At 42.2% G+C, this 19,852-nt stretch overlaps 1 protein-coding gene across 3 annotated transcripts in view; it reads left to right on the forward strand.

The window, feature by feature from the left end:
* The first annotated feature begins 18,603 nt into the window (after nucleotides 1-18,603).
* Nucleotides 18,604-19,852, forward strand: part of erfl1 (Ets2 repressor factor like 1) — a 38,023-nt gene continuing 36,774 nt past the window's right edge. For 2 of the 3 annotated variants that reach the window (XM_026186024.1, XM_026186026.1), the window contains exon 1: nucleotides 18,604-18,713. The gene's annotated coding sequence lies outside the window, so the exon portion shown is untranslated. The remainder of the gene's footprint in view (nucleotides 18,714-19,852) is intronic. The other variant, XM_026186025.1, reaches the window with a different exon arrangement.

Here is a 19,852-nt window from a genome sequence, read left to right on the forward strand (position 1 = left end):
TTGGTACTGAGTTGGACCCCCTTTACAGCAAGGTGCTGAAAACATTCCTCAGAGGTTTATACTCACATACTGACGTGATTACTGGTAATAATCTGACTCTCTGCTTTTGGCCTGTCTCTCTCCCCTCACCCCCAACCAGCTGCACTAGATGGCTCCTGTTTCCTGAACCTGGTTCTATCGGAGGTTTCTTCATGTTAAAAAGGAGATTTTCCTTGTCCTTGTCACCAATTGCTTGCTCATAGAGGATTGTCTGATTGTTGGGGTTTTCGCTCTGTTATTGTAGGGTTTTTACTTTACAATATAAATCACCTTGATGCCCCTTCTCCCAAAGGTGCTCTGTTGGATTGGATTAATGACTGTGGAGGGCATTTAAGTACATTATCATGTTCAAGAAACCAGTTTGAGATGATTTGTGCTTTCTGCCGTGGTGTGTTATCTTACTGGAAGTATAGCCATCAGAATATGGGATGGACGGGTAGCTGTGGAAATACCTGGTAGGCTGTGGAGTTTAAATAATCCTCGCTTGGTGCTAAGGGGCTCGAAGTGCGCTAAGAACCATTACACCATATGAGGCACTGATACAAGGCAGGATGATCTGTGCTTTAATGCTGTTTACGTCAAATTGTGTTGCAGCAGAAATCGAGATTCATCAGATCAGATAATGTTTTTCCAATCTTCTGTTGTTCAATATGGTGAGCCTGAGCAGATTGTAGCCTCAGTTTTCCACCCCATCTGACAACAACAACCACACGACGCTTAAAGTCACTGTAATTACCTTTCTTCCCCATTCTGATGCTGGGCTTGCACTTCAGCAGGTTTTCTTGACCATGTCTACAAGCCTAGATGCATTGAGTTTCTGCCATGTGATTGGCTGATTACATATATGTATTAATGAGCAGACAAATAGGCATGCCTAACAAAGAGGTATCATATGTTGCATTTCATAACTTGCTGCATGCTAAGTATATAGACTGCTTACAGGTACGTGGTGTAATGTTATACACAATATTTTGATAGCATTTTGATTCCCAAACCGGTCTATCTGCAGTGACTCCATATTTTTTCCATATTGTTTTTATCTAAGCCCCATATCTTTGCATTTTAGGAAGACAGTGGGACAGAGAGTCAGTAAAACCTCCCTTCGTAAAGGTTTATAGCTCATTTTGGTGATAAATCCAACAATTGTTTTTATTTAGAAGGTGAACTTCGTTTGCACTGGAACTTTGATTTTGGGACACGGCCAGACAAATAACATATTATTACATATGTTATGCATACATGGTCTCGTATTTTCAAACCAAGAATGCCCTTAATAAATACTTTGTAAGCTCACACCATTCCAACTTTGCCTGCAGCCGTGCTCTTCCTTCTACTGTATATACGTCTGAAAATCTTTGTTCTTTTCTAGCTGCAGAAGAAGAAGAAGAAAAAAGAATGGAAAAAGAAAATGATCCATCCCTCAAATGTCTGTGTGGGGACTCATGGGTGCACGGTTCGTCAGTGATTTATGCGTGTGTGTAATTGAGTGTTAATAAAAAGTGTGTCCGGAGCGCGTGTAATTGTGTGTTTTCAAGACCCACCATGTGTGAGCTTGTGTGTAATTGGGTGTTATCGATGTTGTGAGAGTATGTCGGGGATGAAAGACCAAATGGACAGGTTACAGTGTGATTGCTGTGTGAAAAGTCGAAAGTTTATTTTTATTTATATATAGTTGGAAGGATATTTTTATATTTTCCAGGAAGGAATATTTTATTATCTTCTTGAACTTACAGTTAACAGATTAGAAATAATAGCAGTAACCTTTACTCTGTGCTCTGTTTGCGTGAGAACATGGCAATGACTAATTTATCATATAACACAAAAGACTTAAGAGCAGGTACATTTCAAAGTCGGTCTTTTTTTGTATATATTTAGAAATCAATTGCGCTGGGAACATATAACAAACCAGCATAGCTATGAAACATAGATCACTAAAGATAGAGTCATTTATTTTTTGCATTTTGCTTTTTTTGTGTTAGTTTTGATATGCATGTATGCTGTATTTGTGCACACGCCTATGTTGAGTGTTGCGGTAACAGAAAAGGCATGTGTGTGGAAGGTGTGTGTGTTTGTATGTGGTGGTGATGGTAGTAGATAGAATAGGTATATGTGTGTGTGTATATATAGTGCGGTGCGGGTGCTGTTTAATTGATGCGGGCTGGCCATCGATCCCTCCCGCCCAGCCTAATGAAGGCCTGATTGGTTTGTGAGGGCTGGCTGGTTCTGCTTAGCTGCCTCTGTCTGCTGCCCTGGCTGCACACACTATAACACACACACACACACTAAATTCAAGATCATTCTTTTTTCTCTCTCTCTCGGTCTCATGCTTTGTCTCTGTCTCCCACTTTACATTTTTGTTTGGACTTTCTCTTTGTCTCACTGTCTCTAACGGTCTCTACAGCCTTCTCTGGTTTACTCTTTGTGGTGGCGAATCCATTCTCTCTGAATCCTAAAATGGCAACAAAATTCCCCATAATTTAGAGCAAAGTGCTACACTTACTGATAATGAAAATTCATTTTGTGGTGAAATTTCAAGATACAACACTCAGTGATCCATTAACTGGAAATCTTGTGTGCTCAAACTTGACCCGAGCTGTGTGAAATCTTGGCCCGCTCTTTTTATGATCGATTTGAAAAAACTTGGAGTCGGCGTGTCAGTACAATAAGTAAAATTATGTTGACATATTCCTGTGTGTTGCTATCCCATGTGTAAGCCTTGTAGAACATGTGACTCTTCCCTTACTCGGACGTGATCCATGTCCCATCTCTTGTCTCCATCGCTGTTTCGGTGGTGTCGGTGTCTCTGTGTGCCTTTATCTGTCAACCAGCTTGCAGTCCACTCACTCAGTCAGTCAGATGTCACAGTGCTTCTCCTGTCATGGCAGTGCCCATAAATGTCTTTCTGTGTCATTCAGCTCACTACAGACACAGGCATTACACCACCCTGTTAATGGCTTTGTCAGATGGCCTTTTCACAGAGCCACTCACGAAGACAGACGGGACCTTCTATCAGTTCGTGCATGTGCGTCCCTGTGTGCGTGCGTGTAAATGTGTATGTTTCACTCACTGGCATCTGTTCAGGAAATAAAAGACCACCCAAATATCTGCCAGTCATGTATCAACAAAATTCCTCAGAGTGGCTTTTCAGTCAGGCCACAGAACAGTTATTCTTTTCTGTCACTGTCATTCAACCTGCCATCGCACTGAGGAATCTGTCTGATACATTCTTCCTCTAAAAGCAAAATTACTTCCCAAACCAGGTCACTTAACAAATCTGCATCACATAAGTTAGAGTTTACGTCTCTGCGGTGTAGTGCTATGATCCCACTTAGAACTGTCATTGCTGTGGGGCCAAAACTGGATGCTGTAAACTGTGGAAACAGAACACACATCCTAATTTTTCTAGTGTGTTTACAGTATTATGACGTGCCTCGTAATGTGATCAGGGAAATGTATCTTTAATGTAATGATCCAGTTGCTTTTAGCTATTTTAAAGGTTGAGGCTAGTAATGCTTTTGCCATTTTAATAAATATAGCTCACATTTAATCCAGATCAACGTACATGAAACAATATTTACATCACCAGGACCTGGTTTTAAAAAACAACAAAAAACCTCTCATTAAAGAACACAAGTGGGTTTTTAAAATGTCTTTTTAATATTTTGAGATTTAGTTGTGACGTGTAAAAAGTGGGAAACGGCCAGACGAGGCTCACAGACAGTATAAAAGTGCAGACACCACAAGCCTTATTCCATAGCGTCTGTATAAATATTCAGCGTTTTCTGTAACCATCCACATTGCGGTAGTTGCAGTTTTAGAGCAAAAGGGTGTCGAGAGTGACCGGCAGCGCACTGATCAAACTGCTTTTCAACCTGTTGTGCATCTTTATTTCACGTCTGTCCGTCTGCTAAGGCAGCCAACACCTCTGGCCTCATATACCACAGCCTTCACCTCTCCAGCCTTCACCAACAAATACACAACAGCATACACTGTGATAAGTGGTGTGTGTTTACAGCTTGTTCATTTCCACTCTCCAGCTCTCAGCAGAGGAAAAAGAACGGGGGAGAGTGGGAAAAAAGAGAGAAGGGTAGAAACGATGGGGAGAGAGAAGGGGGCTATCGGAAAGTAGAGGGAGGGCTTGCGGGGAGTGTTTTTGTCCTGGAGAGAAATAGCCCTCTAGGTTGTAATTGGAGGTAGAGAAAGGGACAGAGGGAGAGAAAGAGAGTGAGGGAGAGGAGGGAGGAAGAGACAGCAGAAATTGCTTGGCTGGGGCTGTGTGGGATGATAGTGTTTTTGACAGGTAAATAAGGCTGTGATTGTCGACAGTTACACTGCACCTCGCTGACCCTCACACACACCGGCCTCCTCCATCTATATTTCACTCTGACACACATGCTGACTCTCTGCCTCTCTCATGTCTCTGCTTACACACACACACACACACACACACACACACACACACACACACACACACACACACACACACACACACACACACACACACATAAACAAACACACACGCATTTATGCACATGAATGGCATGCGCACAAGTTTGCTTATGTTATATTAAATGCACATGTTAAGAGTGCTGTTGAAATGATTTTAAGCTACTGTCATATGAATGATCACTGAATAGCAACTTCCCACTTCCAAGAGCATTTCTCATTTGTAGTGATCCTTAAGTCCATACACGTTACTTGAATGATGGTGACTCACTGCAAAGTTTACCACATAACATTTTAAAATGCACAAAAAAAAAACCCCAAACAACATTTAATCAGTGTACCATCCATCTACCCTAGCATCTAAATCTAGGCAGGGAGAAAATAACAGGAAACATCATCAAAAATAACTACAGAGTTATTGCAACATATCTTTAACAAAATAGAGACACACATAAGATTCTCAAATATGGCAGTTTTTATTTCAAGTGGATTGTACGTCTAATTTTATCCACCTTTGTGTAGATCTGCCTTTATCTTCTGCTTTTAAAGATAGATAGACTGCTGCTGTTTCTGCAACACCACCAGTAGTATCTCTTCTTCCTACCCCCTTTCCCCTTCCTTCCATCTTCCCATTCTCTTTTATCAAGTCAACAGCAGTCTCCCCCTCCCCTCCTGCCTGCCCTTGCCTCCCTCCTCTCCTCGCTTCTCTCTTGCTCACTCCCTCTCTCTCCCTCTCTCACTTCAATCTCAAGTGTTTTCAATTTTATTCTAGAGTGGAATTAACTACCCCCGATGTCAAATTGCCGACGAAATCGATAATAATATCTTTACAAAAGAGGATATTCCAGTCTCTCGCGTCGGCTTTTGAAAAATGGAAAATTTAGCCGAGATTGATTCATTAGTTGACACGTTATAGGACGGTATAAGTATTGATCGCGGCCTGTCATGTCCCATCTCGGCTAATCGAAGCTGAGGCGCTCTGTCGATGGGCGCATTTTTCATAATTCCGTCGCCGGGGAGAGAGACCAGCCGGCAGAGGCGACTGCAAGGCACAGAGAGAAAAAGGGGAGAGTATAGGGGGGCAGAAGAAAGATAGACGGGGGGAGAGAGATGACTTGGGGGGAAATAGGTAGGGGGCAAAGAGTGGAAGAGCGAGAAATAGAGTGAAAAAGAGGCATGGGGTAAAAAGGAACAGGGAGAGAAAGAGAGAGCGGTTTTGTGTGTCTGTGCGTGTGCGCGGGTATAGCCGTGTGTCCATACGGCATCTCCTGCCCAGAGGCCTCGGGGTGAGGCAGTGATGGAGCCACGGGAAGGAGAGGCTATGTTAATGGTGCAGGTATTGGGGCGTAGATAATTAATGCATTAACTAATTAAAGCCAAATGGGGGAGATAACGAGGTGGAGGCAAGTATAAGGAAAGGGAAAAGACAGCGGGGTGGAGAATTAGGGCGACAACAGGGGGAAGAATGGATTTTAATGGCGAGCGGGGAGATGCGGAGAGGTGTGAAAAGGGAGAGATGAGGAGGAGGATGAGGGAGACGGGGGAGGTGTTGGGTGGCGCGGGTGGGAGAGCTTGAGGAGTGGAGGGGTGAAATAAATAGAAATTGAATGGTTTGGGTGCGAGCAGAGAGAAGTTCTGAGGCGGAAAAAAATATAAAGAGGAGTGAGAGAAGACACAACGACAATGATGGAGAAACTTTTGATAGTTGTGCAGTTCGTTTGGAAAGTTGGCATTGGCGTGCTCAAGACTTATAAGTCCAACATAATGCCACTCCTCTGGCAGTCTTGTCACGAGCTGCACAAATCCAGGGTCCCCGTCAATCAACAAAAGGAGTTTGTTGGAAAGGAATGGAGCCTACCTGTTTGTCTTTTGGTCTAAAGTCTCAAACCCGCAAACTCCATTGTCCCATGTTGGGTATAAAACGCTAGATTATAGGCCATCATATTGCACAGGGATCCATAGAGGTTTTCTAATAAATGCCAAAAAGGTGCAGTCACCTACTCCACTGAAAGATCCAAACAGACGCCCCAAAAACACACTTGGTCAATAGTGCCTGTGCACTTTTATCCTTTAGATTTTTTTTCGCTGGGCTCTTTTAAGCTTTTGTTTTTGTGTTAATTCATCATAAAGAAGGCCCTACTGTCCCAAGAAAGGGTCTCTCAAAGGTCAAGTGGATCTGTCATGAACTCATCCTTTCATTATTTATCATCTAATAGCCCAAAATAACCCAAATGTATTGTTAATTTCTTGACCTGCCTCTACATTTTGGAAACTGTGGCAAGGAGCTTCACACAGTTTTACGCACCAAAAAAATAAAATTAAAAACCCCATAAAGAAAAACCAAAGAGTTCACCAGGAGACAACGTCAAAGAGTTGCTATGTGTTGCAGTGGCTAGAGCCTTTGCTCTAACATCTACGCGGGAGAGAACCACGCGAATCTCAATCCCATAATTGATTTTGATAAACTAACATGCATGGTGTGAGGAAGTCCTTTTGCACTGAGAGAAAATGAGAGTGTGTCCGAGAGGCCACCCCCAAATCAGCAATGATAAAAGTGGAGCTGAAATGGGTTGTGGGATGGAATCAAGAGAAATGAGATACACCAAATTAGAAGAGATTGGCCTGATGGACTTGGATTAGAAGGAAAAGAGGTATATAGGGAGGGGATGACGAGAAAAGGAGGAGAGTGAGTGAGGGACTGTGTGAGTGAGTGCATATGTGGAAGATGGGGGGGAAAGGGGAAGGGAGGAGGGGGTCTCGGTACTTGGCAGTCTCTGGGTATCTCAGGTTCTCTCCGGCCGGGAAAGCGGTCGATATTTAATTGTTATTGCTAGCATGGAACGCACGGAAGCGGGGCCTGTACGAAAATTTCTCATTTATTTGGTATTCTTGTTTTCTCTCCTTTTCCTCCCTTCACCCACCACCCCTGTTTGCGGGGTGGAGGAAAGTGAAAGGAGGTGTGGGGGTCTTGTGCGCACACTGGGGGCAAATGGAGAAAGGGGATGAGATCCTTGGATGACTCTGAAGGGGGGAAAAACACTGCGTCCTCCTCGCCCAAGTTTAGTTTCTGTCCCTAGACACATCATATCCACCCACCATCACCTCCACTCTGCCCCCCACCTCACTCCACTCTATCTACCCCCACCTGTCCAAAATGAAAAATCCGTCATTTTCATCAAACGTCCAACCAAATATTATCTACACTCCATTCCCGAAGATCGAATCTTATTTAGGGGCGACGGGATTCGCCATCTGTTTTTAAATTTCATTCCTCCATGAACTTTATTTTCCCTCGACTTTTGGACAAAATTATAACCCGATCGATCCGCTTTCTGGCCACCACCCGTCTACATATATTTTCCTTGTGCGGTCTCTTCACTGTGTGGGTCAATTTTCTGTCTCACGTCCACATGAACACGTGCAGAACACCGTCTGCAGCTGATAGAAACTTAAATGCAGTCCGGCTGATGTGAGGTGGAGGTTCAGGCTCTGCACCTTCGTTTTTTTTAAACCTTCCCCCTATTTCTGCGCTCTCATCCTTACATCCCCTCCCAGCGCCCGGATCTCTACCTTTTCGCGCGCTCTCCCCTCGCACCTCTGACCGTTTCTCCTTGTTTTCCTTTTCATGTTTTGCTAACATTGCTAATATAAACTATATCATAACAGAATAGGGACACAAGCAGATTGGGGTCCCTTTTTTTCCTCGTCAACTTTTTTTCCCGCTCCGAGGATAACTTTTCTCCGGCTATAGTCCGCGCGCTGTTTGCTCATCTTGATTTTTTTTCTGACGCCCTACGGGCGGTATTCACTCATATTGCCGCTCATACGTCATGCCAGTGTAACACTTCACCAATGTGGTTTAATGCAGGAGGAAGGATTCGCTGTCCGATCTGTTAAATTGCTCGATTACCACCAGTCCTCTGCGCACGTCGACAGGATTCCCATCAACCTAAGTAGGAGCTGCCGGACAAGTCAATGAAGGTGCTTCGATGAAGGTAAGCATCCTACTTTCCCATTCTGTTACAGACAAGTGGCATTAATAATAGAGAAAAGCGTCAGGAATAAGAATCCCACGAGAAATATAATGCACTTTAGTGCGAGGGAAACATGCGCACCTACTGCAGAAATTGATTGATGTAGGCTGTGTACGCTTGTGCGCCGGAGTTTGTCGAACAGCTCGCTGTACGCGGTACTTTCCCCTCAAATAGATCGGCAACAACTCCTAAAAGGTTCCTGCTTTAAAGTGAAAGCGTGTTTATGCGTTGAATTCGTGGGTTTGTATCCTACAGCGGCTTCGGGGACTCAGACGCTAAGGAGAGGGGATGAAGGTAAACAAATGTGCGGTGGAAAGTATAGCAGCTGTCGGGGAACTGAAACATGAACTTGGCAAATGAAGATATTCGCTTCAAAAACTTGTTCAGCCAGGATGGAGCGTGTCCATTTGCGAGCATATCTCAGTACTCCATGCATTTAATTCCAGTGTGCATATGCATGGAATTATGGATTCATTTTAATCGTAAAAGTGGCTAAAGACATAGATCCTCTCAGATGCTAACCTGTACCTCTAGAAGAGTTTACACGGGGGTATTTAACAGTAGTTTATGTCCGTAAAGCTAAACCACAATAATTTTACCAGCTGAAAATTCAAATGCAGCTCCTTCTTTTGTGTATTATGCTTCACAAACGCCTATCTTATTACTTTTAAAAATATTTACCTTTTGGATTATGTCAAGTGTAATGTGTGTGGGTGCTGCGATGAAAGGGAATTTCACACAGTTCAAGATCCCAGCATCATCCTCGTGCTTTTGTCGTGCGTTTTCGTGTTTTTGTGATTATGAAGAACAACCCAAACATAGACAGCAGAGAAATGAGACTCTAATCTTTGAGGTCCCACTGATGTCACTCTGCAGCTGCTGCTTTGATGCAGGAAATCAGACTGACTTTGTGTATTCATACAGCGCTGGAATTTTTATACTTTTAATACTTTTTCATGCATTTTGTTGTGTTAATTTTAGTTACAAATCAGTGAAGGTTGGCCAAAAGGTCAAGGTCACATGGACCTTTCCTCTATACGTGTATAACCTTTTTTCATCTAACAATTTTTCACATTCCCAAACCTGAACATGTGCAGTTTTATTATGATAATTTTTATGACCAGTCCTTAAATAAATTTAAGGTGATGGCTTTTTTATGTGGAATAATGAAAAATGTACTGAAAAGCGCTGCGAAAATTTTAGTGTAAAAACTGTTTCTCACACTTTGCCCTGCTTGTGGGTCCACAGTGGCCTGAAGGGCAGTCTGGATACTGTCAGCTTGACCTTTGCATTGATTTCAACTTCACGTCACACAAGGTCAAAAGCATCACACTGATGGCTCGGGTGCTTTTCAAATATACACTCGAAATGATGCATTTACATCGACATGTGTGCACGTCTCAGTAGCCTATGCAACTGCATGCAATTTATTTATCTATGTAATTATGGATTAATAATAATGTATTCTATAATGCATAATTATTAATCAATCAGTATTATTAATCATACAGATCCTCTCAGATACTAATCTAAGAATGTAGAAGAGTTTACATATATTTATGTCTGTGCCAACAGACATAAAGCACCCAGGAATTATTTTGGAAAATAAGAAATGTCGTCCATGTCTGTGTTAGCCGTGCAGTCACACGTGAGAGAGCCAGACTGCTGCTGCTGTTGTTAGATGATATATAATTTACAGTGTTTAGGTAATATTCTGAAGTAGTGTAATAAAAAAAATCAGTGCAAACAGCCTGAAAATGGCTGAGAGTGTTTAATCTCAGCCAAATTGATATATGTTATGTGTATATATATGTTTTTGCTGCTAAGATGTGACAAAATTGGTTTTCCCTATAAATCGTTGAGCAGAACCCAAAGACAAAGCATGAGCTTTAACCCCCCCCCCCCCCCCCCCCCCCCCAATTAATCTTGAATACATGCACAAATTCCATTTTAGAGTCATATTAATTATTACTTTTCATAAATGCATGTGCATCATTGCTGTTGCCAAGATGCTGCCTATCAGTGACATCTGTCACATGTCTAATCAGAAAGAAACCTGTTAAGATATTAGAGAAAACTTTTGCGTGACTAAAAGTAGAAAAAAAAAGCTTTTTCTTGTTGTATTTCTGTATTGTTTGTGTTTACTTTGTTTTGAAAGATAAAAACTCATTTGAACATATTTTCAGATTGCTCATATGAAAGTTTTCACATAACTTAGTGTTTTACTCCTTGAAGTATTTGAAATGTAACAGGGTGCCTCGCTTAAGGCTTCGGAAACCATCTTATCTCACTTAATCACACGAGAAACCTTCCTTTTGTGAACTGGGAAATGTTTTGATTTCCTAGGCTTGTAGAACCTGGACTCACAACTAATCTGTAACACCGGCACCCAACAATGGGAGAGTGACCCTGCCGTAGAGTTAAGTCTGAATTTCTCTCAGGGGCAGGCAGGAAGGTGTGTAGTTCCCACTGCAGTCTTTTCATGTTTTTTTTTTCAACAGCTATCCCAGTACCCCTGCAGTTTTTACTTCTTCCTGAAAAACCCTTTCCTATTGACACTGATAATGTGTTAATCAATATGGTAGTTTTGTGCTTATTCTAAACAACATTATATCCGCACCCACAGTATGAATCAAGGCTCTGCGAGGGCCCACTCCAAGAGAGTTCCCCTCCATTGATTAAGTATTAGCTTCAGCACCTCCAACGCCCAGCCACTTGTTTGCAAACGGTGCTCTATTTCCGAGGTAATTCAAACGATCACTAAGCATGGGAGCCAATATTTATAGAGGCTTTAACAGGTTCATTATAGTCAGAGGAGCCAGTTCCACCGGGGGATGAAGCACTCATAAAGGGCCCAGCAGAGTTAGTCCCTATCCACTGAGCATTTGACAGTACAGTCAATGGCTCCAATCATTCCTCATCTGCTTTATGGCTGCATCAATGTTTATAGCTGTTATGGGGTTAAAATAAAGCATTAACGGATGCAAAGGGTAAGGTGGTGCATTTAATCAAAGGTCACTCTGTGTGAAGTCTATAATCCACTTGGTGACAGCTAGAGCCATCCAGAGTTTTGACTGTGTGCACACTTTGTTTTGTTGACAATTGTTGAAATGCATTTTACTGTTTGGGGGGGGGGCTGTCCTGAACACTGTTGATCACTTATACTCAGTCTAGTTTTGATGCTGAAAGCTTCACCAGCTAAAATATATACAGACAAAAGTATAAGTATCCATAATTTTGCATCAATTTCATCTATTGATAAGCTTTTTCGGGAATACTTTCGGTATTTGTTAAATATAAACACTTTAAAATCCCTGAATGCCCCAAGTCAACTTTTACTCCTTTATACTATTTATATGTATTCTGACATGCAAGTGCTGCTGAAATGTAGTTTCTGTCTTAACACACACTTTTATTTCCTTTCATGTGTTCAGACGTAAACTTAAACTTGCAGCTTGTGTATACTAATTCCTCTCTCACATCATTATTATTCTCTTACACTTCCTGCTTTACCTTCTTCAGCCCTGCTGAATGTTACTAAAACTATCCATTTGTGTTCCTGCTTCATTTTCTATCATCGCCATCTTCTTCTGCTCCTAAAGCAGCATTTCTTTTAGACAATTTGAACCCTGTTTTGGAGTCACTGACCCCACTACTCGGCTTCTCTTCTCCATACCCCGTCTCCCACTTAACCCCATATTTCACAGCTGAACTACGGTTAATTTCCCCCCAGTCCTGCGAACAACGCTCTCTATACTGCTGGAGCACGCTTAATTACCCACAATTAAAGCCAAACGCTAACAAGAAAATTGCCCTGTTATGAAATGACTTCAAAAGGACTAGAGTAAGTAGAATAGATTGAAGGAAAAGTTGGGTGGTAGCCTCGGGTGGAAGGGAAGAGATTCTCTGCTGTGTTTTCCCCTCAAGCTGTCTCAGTGGAAGTCAGTAAGCAAAGTCTCTGTTGGCAATACCCAAAGCTGTAGACTCCAGTTTTTAACAGCTAAATTAAAGCACTGGTACTGAGAAAGCACAAGTAAGGCTGTTCATTTTACTAATGGAAGAAGGACTCTGTGAAAGCTTTGTTTTGAAAAGGGAAACTTTGGCTTCATCTTTGGTTTCTTTTATAACATCAGTTCAAAAATATACTCACCTGGACAGCTTAACTTGCGTCTTATGTGTCTCACTTAAAAAAAATATACTGTGGATCATGTTTCATGACTGCACAGGAATAATCATGGTCACCGGAACAAGTGTGGCCAAATGAATTCCAACAGTTTGCCATAAATAACTCTCAAAGATATACATGATGTGTAACCCTGTTACAAATGTAAAATGTAAATCACAGAATTCAGTGTTTTTATAATAATTAAAAACCTTCATCCATGTGTATTTGAAAACAGTACCAAAACAACATATCAAGTGGCAACAATTAAAGTTTTACAGTAAAAGATCAAGTGAATGTATCTTCAGCGTATCCAGTTCAGGTACAATGTGGAGCTAATACACCCTGAACAGGCTGCCAGTTTTTCGCAGTGCTAATACAGACAGATGGGCCGCCCGTAATGCTCACATTCATTTTGGAATTTTAGAATCGCCAGTAAACCTGATCCATGCATAGCTTTGGACTGTGAGAAAACACCAGGGAAAAACTCCTGCAGATCCTGGAGGAACATGTAAACTCCACACAGAAAGGTCTCTGCCTGGTTTCAAACCCAGGGCCTTCTTGCTGCAAAGCAACAGTGCTAACCACCACAGCTCCTCATGTGGCACCGGCCAGAAAAGACAATTCAGTAATATAAGATCAATACATGAGCTCTGAAACACTCTATCCATGAGTGCAAGTTTAATCTTCCATACAGTGACAAAAACGTATTTACATAAGGTCCTGAAATTCCATTAAATGCTCTTGGTACACCAAATAGAGGTGAAGTGGAAAGCGCACCTCTGGGTTGAAGAGGAGACGGATCATCCAGCTTATTAACAACACACTTTTTAAATGTGTATCAACTCCTTGTGTTCCTCTAGGCTTGATACGGTAACTTTGCCACCACTGCTGTGTGAGCCTGTGTCTCAGTGGGTGAAACACATTATAAAGCTCTTTATAGACTCAAGCTAAAGTTAAAAGGTATAAGTGCAATCCTTTTTCTGCTTGGTTATTTGCGTATCTATGAAGGCTGCATTAGGAGAACTTATGCTGCCACACAAACATCTAATATATCGTAGACCTAGCTTATTTCAACAAGACAACGCCAAAGCAGACTAACCTCATATCACAACAGCATGGAGCCATGCTGTTGTGATATGTTAGAAAACAGTCACATTCTCTGTTAAAATGTTTCCTGTCATGTCCCTATGCCCTATTTAGCAGTTAGGTACATTGTTCAAATTATTGCTATTTTTGTGTATTTGGTTTTTTTTTAAGCTACCCTCACAGTATCTGACTTTTGGGAGACCGGCGATCTATATCAGTCGCAGGTGCATCTTTGAAGAAACAGCTGCAAAGGATTTTAGTCACGTATTTGGACACAGGGCTGCAGAGTTTTGCACCCTATAGGTGAGGGTTCACAAAAACATGTTTTTTTTCCCAACTACAACAAAATATAATGCTGCACAGTCAAGAATTTGACATGATCAGCTCACTCAGATGTTAAAACTGAAACATTTGGAATCTGCAACTAGTCTAGCGATTAAAAAAAAAAGGGCAAATATACTCTTTTAAAACATTTGTCTAGAAAACATCTGCTTTCTTTACCTAACGCCATGCTGAACAAAAGCTATTGTCAGTATTTTGATATATACAAACTAAAAATGTTCAAAAGGTTTAACTAAATTTAAAGTTAAGGGACTGCCAAGTTATTCGAGTTTGGAAGACATGGATTTTACTATGGTGTTTGAGGAAAATTCAGGGAATAACCAGTGCGAAGGGGCTTCTTCCCATGGTATTATTGGATGGTAAATGTACTAATTGTTGAAAAACATTTATTCTGTAAAAAAGTAATCAACCAACCACAAAGGGATACATTTTTCTAGAGAAAGGGTTGTGTCACTCTGGAAAATTCACCAGTTTTATTAAGAAAAGCATAGAAAATAATGAAATTCTTCACATGTTGTGTGTGGGCTGAGAAACGTATTGTTGGGAAGAGATACTGATCTAAAATGTTATTTCTCCTATTTCTCATCACTGTCAGCACACAGCTGTAATTCCATTCAAGTCCATTTTTGGGGGGTTGGGATTTGAGACCCATGTAGTTCAATATGAGGCCACAAAAACTGAAGATATACACATGACTAGTCAACAGACGTAAGACAGAAAATAGAGTACTGTGAAACAGTTCCTAAAACCAAAAACTAAAGCACAAACTAAAAATAATTTATGCGAATAATATTGCATAATGGGTAAGTAGTCTTCAAAGTGGATGAGTGGTTAGCATGGTTGCCTCGCAGGATGGGTTCCTGGGTTCAAACCTGGGTAGAACCTCCTGTATGGACCCTGTATGTCCTCATCACGCTTAAGTGGGTTTTCTCCAGGAGCTCCCACTACTGAAAAACATTGTAGGTCTTGCAAAAAATGTTCTTAATCTCAAGAGTTTCAGTTTCTTGTTAAAGAGAAAGGTTATAAAAGTGCCTCGTTTTCTTCCACAACACTTTATCCAGAGTATTTTCTGTTGTGTTTAGGTGCGCCCCCACCATTAAAGCCGAGGATCTGAGATGCCTGACAGAATTAAAAAAAAATAATGGTGCAATATAAGATCCAGAACACAACCACCAATAAGAAGATCGTGAACACATTCTTGTAACAAAACAGTACCTATTGAAGCCCTGCTGGTACAACCTCACAGCAGCTGAGAGGAATTGAGACACCCAGATGTTGCAGTGTGTCTAGGACAATATAACTGACCACAGATCCCATTCTCTGTCACTGAGGAATGGGCCGAGCCTTCAATGCCATCAACAACCCTCCCTGCACGCTTCCCCTCCATCCTCCCAAAGCAATCCAATCTACAGCTGGCAAAATGAAACAAATAAACACTAATTTGGATTATTTACGTCCAGTTTACACCACAGGAGGCAAGGTATGAGACGGAGGAAAGAAGAGCTATATGGTCGGAGGATAATTGTAACAGTGGTAGTAATAAGTGCAGCAGCTACAGTGATAACAATTAGATTTGATTTCATTTGAGAATGCCTCCACAGCTGCTCCTCACTCACCCCCTTAACCCCCTTCTTTCCCTTCCCCCTCCTCTCCCTCCCCTCACTCCTCTCCCCCTAGATTAAAGTGGGTGTGTTAATTCCGTGGTGTAGCGATCGAACAGCTCTGGCAACAATGGGAAATGGGCTATTGATCAGAACAGCTCAGATTAAGACTAGGCAGTGGAGCTCTTTCTTGCTCTCTTTCCCCTCCTTTTCTCTCCATTTCCCACCTTCTACTGCCTGTCTTCCTGTCTGTCCTGCTTGTGTCACCCCCTCCTATACACACACACGCACACACGGACACGCACACTTCTCTCTCTTGTCTTTCAACCTCAAAGAGGAAGAGAGTGTTTGCATGCATAAGAGTCTATGAGGATTTCCTGTCCTTTCCTCCTTGTCCCTTCTCTCTATCTCGGCTCCTCCCGCTTCTAATTTCTCTGCTGACAACGCCTCTCCTAACTCAATGTCCCAAAAACATAATATTTTAGCTTCATCAAAAGCAAAGAATGCACGGAATCCAATAACTACGGTAGTCTCAAAAGGCATAGAGCTCGAGCCTTTTAACGGTTCACTCTGCAGCAATTTGACATCCATTCACATGAGATTTTATATCAGTCAGTCACAGGGAGGCCTTGTGTTGTGCCACCACAATTAAAATCTGCCCTATCAAAATGCCTCGCATACCAAAATTAGCTGTCATGATTGTGCTGCAGGATGGAACACATTGAGTTTGCATTGAATAGACATAGAACATGCCAAATGTGAGGAGACAGCAAATCCATACAGTGAAAAGTGAGCTAAGAATCCCCAGCTCTACTTATATTAATTAACTCAGTCAATGGGGATGTGATAGGTCAGTTATTCATCCTCTTCCAGCGCCTCCCCACTCTGTCACATATACCTCCCAGGTGTCAGAGGCTCAGACGCTCCAGCTGCTGAGCAGATATCATTGGGAGGAAAAAAAACATGGATGAATGGGCTGGTCTGAGATCAGTGGCTGGAGGTTACTAGCATGTTTCAGTGTTTCTCTATGTGCTTTTGCCCTTTTGGATTTTAGAGGTGACATGGAGAAATGCAGCAGGCACCGTATACATGTACATGCACCAGCAATATTTACGCACACACACACACCAGTGGTCACATCAATATTGCTGTGACCCTCAGGGGACTCAGAGTACTGGCGAAGCTTTTATCTGCAGAGTGTGTGAGTGTCCTTGCTCCTGACATGGCCACCCATACAAAGCTGATGTACATTAAAGACAAAAGCTATGCGCACAAGCAAATACACTCATAAACTGGTGTTGCAGCATGGCGTTATGTCCAATGTGAGCCGAAAATCCGGGCAAAAAAGTTGAGAAGCACTGGTGTCTGCTGGAAGCCTTAACAAGCTGTGATGGAAGGCTGAGATCAAAAGTGGACACCAGAGGGCGATAAAGAGGTCCGTGTGTCGTTGTCTGAATTTATTGTATGGACTCCGTGTGTGTGCGTGGCTGTGGCCATAGCCGTGTTGTGCAACTGAAGCTCATTCAGTAGTTTTGGCCCTTCCAAATATTTTTGGAAAGATCTTTCTGTTTGTGTGTTTTCGCGGGAATTAGAGCCAATTTGCATTTTTCTAATTGCTGATTAGGACAAAAACTAATAATATTTTGCTTCACGGCTGATTTTTTAATCAATCAACAAGCCTTTGAAAGCTTCTGAAAACACTGAAACGTCCTCACCGTGTTTTTGTAGAGTCCAACGTGTGGCTTTCAGCTTCTTTCCCATGCTTCCATCTCCAACCCCTTCCCTTGATACCCTTGTCATAGGCTTTGGCTCTCTGCACTCAAGTGAGTTTCATTGGTTTACCTAATTGATTATTAACTTGCTTATTGAGGATCAATTAAATAATTAAAGTTTGTTAAGGGCAGAGTTGATTCAGTCGCACAAGAGCTGGGGCATTCTTTCCGCTGCGCTGCGTGCTTGTGCGGGTGTGTGATTTTCATTTATGCAGACACTTGATGGAAGTCACGAGTTGAAGGAAGACGATTTGTTTCACTGTAGTGTGGATTTTGCTACAGGGACAGCAAACAAATAACAGTTTGCTTAAGCCAGACTGACAGGTGGGGCTCGACCTTTAGTGAGTGTCGTTTAAGGTTTCCTTTATATTCATTGAAAACAAAGAAAATATTGCTTTGGCTAGGTAGCATTTTATTTAGCACATAGGAAATCACAGTGATTCCTCTAGTCTCAGACTTCAATCCGACTTCAGCTGTAGGTGGAAGGTTTTTGTGTCATAGAAAACACTGTCAGGCACATCAGTCCCCAGTCGCATTGGCACTGGAAACGCATTGAAGTGGCCACTTTCATTGCTTGTTTGGGGAATTGGTGCCCAATTCAATGTGAGTAACTTTTAGGGTCAGGTCAACAGGGTGGTGAGTACTGTGACTCTTCAAAGCCGGCGGGGGGAGACGCGATGGAGGGGCTCCTCTTGTGGCAGCAAAGAGAGCCCTGAATAAGAGAGAGGGAGAAAGAAAAACACACCCAGTCACAAACACACACAATTACACTACACACACACATACACACACACTCTCTCACACACAGAGACCTCATATATGAGACACGGGAGCGGAAACGGGTCGAATCCTACTTCAAATTCTCTTTCCTCTCGGCTTGTCGACCGGGGAAAACAAACCGACCCGAGGCACAGCGAATAGGGATTTACTAATTAACTGCTTACACACACACACACACACACACACACACACACACACACACACACACACACACACACACACACACACACACACACAGGGAGAAAGAGAAGAGAGAGAGAAGAGAGAGAGAAAGATACACACCTTCTCTCCTCCCTCCTCCCCCCTCCCTCTGCTCTCCTTCCCGGGTTCAGGCTGGTAGTAGTGCTGCCTCTCCGGTCTCTGGCTCGGTGCGCCGTCAGAGTGAATGCGTGTGGATAGACTGGTCGCCGGTGAGAAAACAATTTACTAAAAAAAAATCATACTGGAGGTATGTTTTCCTCTTTGTGCATTTTATTTATTGCGTGTAATATTTATAGACATTGAATTTGATATTTTTATTGTTTGTTTTGGGGGGTTTTCCCCTCGAGGAAAAAAGTTGGGGTTCTAGTGAGTTAGTAAGTGTTTTTAAAAAAGCATTTCACGATACGTCTGCGCTGGGCGATATTATTCTTCACGGCTGTCATTTTTGCTATAAATAAGATGTTTATGTTTTCCTGTATGGCATTCTCTCCGCAGTGTAATCTTGTAACAAAAAAGTTGGACTGCACGTAATTCACACAGGCTCTTTTAGCCACCATTACTGGGATTTTGTGTTGTTGTTGTTTTTTGTTTTTAAATATTTGTCTTTTTTGAAATATTGCAAACGTTTAAGTGCTCTTTGCATCCTTTGCAAGTAGACACTCACACAAACACGCCAGAAAGGTGGTTAAATAGTCCACTTCTTCAGTGCATGTGTGAAGCCTCGGCTGTTCGGGCGCACTTGGATGCGTTCAGCTGTCTGCGTTGGCCCGGATTAGCCTTTAAATGTCTCTATTTGTTAAGGCGTCCAGATCTCACCTCCACACCGCCTTATCAATCAGTCAATTAAACAGCCACTCACACGCGGCGAGCTGCACAAGTCCTCAGCCGGTGTATCTCTCTCTCTCTGTCTCTCTCTCGCTCTGCTCCATTTGTTTGTGTGTGTGCGAGTGGCCTCATGCAATTTATAAATATTGTATAATAAAGTGTGCCTGTGTGACGTTTGGATCTTGTTTTTTGTGGGGGGGTTTCATTGTGCGAGTGCGTCTTGTTGCCTGCATGCTTGTGCCATGTCCTCAACTTTGGGACATGCACGTGTTGCACGTGGTCATATTTTGATTTGGTTTTAGTTTATTTCATTATTTGACTTTTTGTTTTCTTTAATTTCTCGTCTTTAAGTTAGAGTCAGCTTTCACGGTTATCGACAGTTTTCCAATTTCTCAACGATTAGGTTGTTCGAGTTTATTCCAAGTTTTGGCCCAACACACACACACACACACACACACACACACACACACACACACACACACACACACACACACACACACACACCACAAGAGAAAATAAATAAATAAATCAACAACCAAGCAGCAAAGAAGTGGTTTGCTC

Source organism: Astatotilapia calliptera, chromosome 11, assembly GCF_900246225.1.
Source record: "Astatotilapia calliptera chromosome 11, fAstCal1.2, whole genome shotgun sequence".
NCBI classification, from domain to species: domain Eukaryota; kingdom Metazoa; phylum Chordata; class Actinopteri; order Cichliformes; family Cichlidae; genus Astatotilapia; species Astatotilapia calliptera.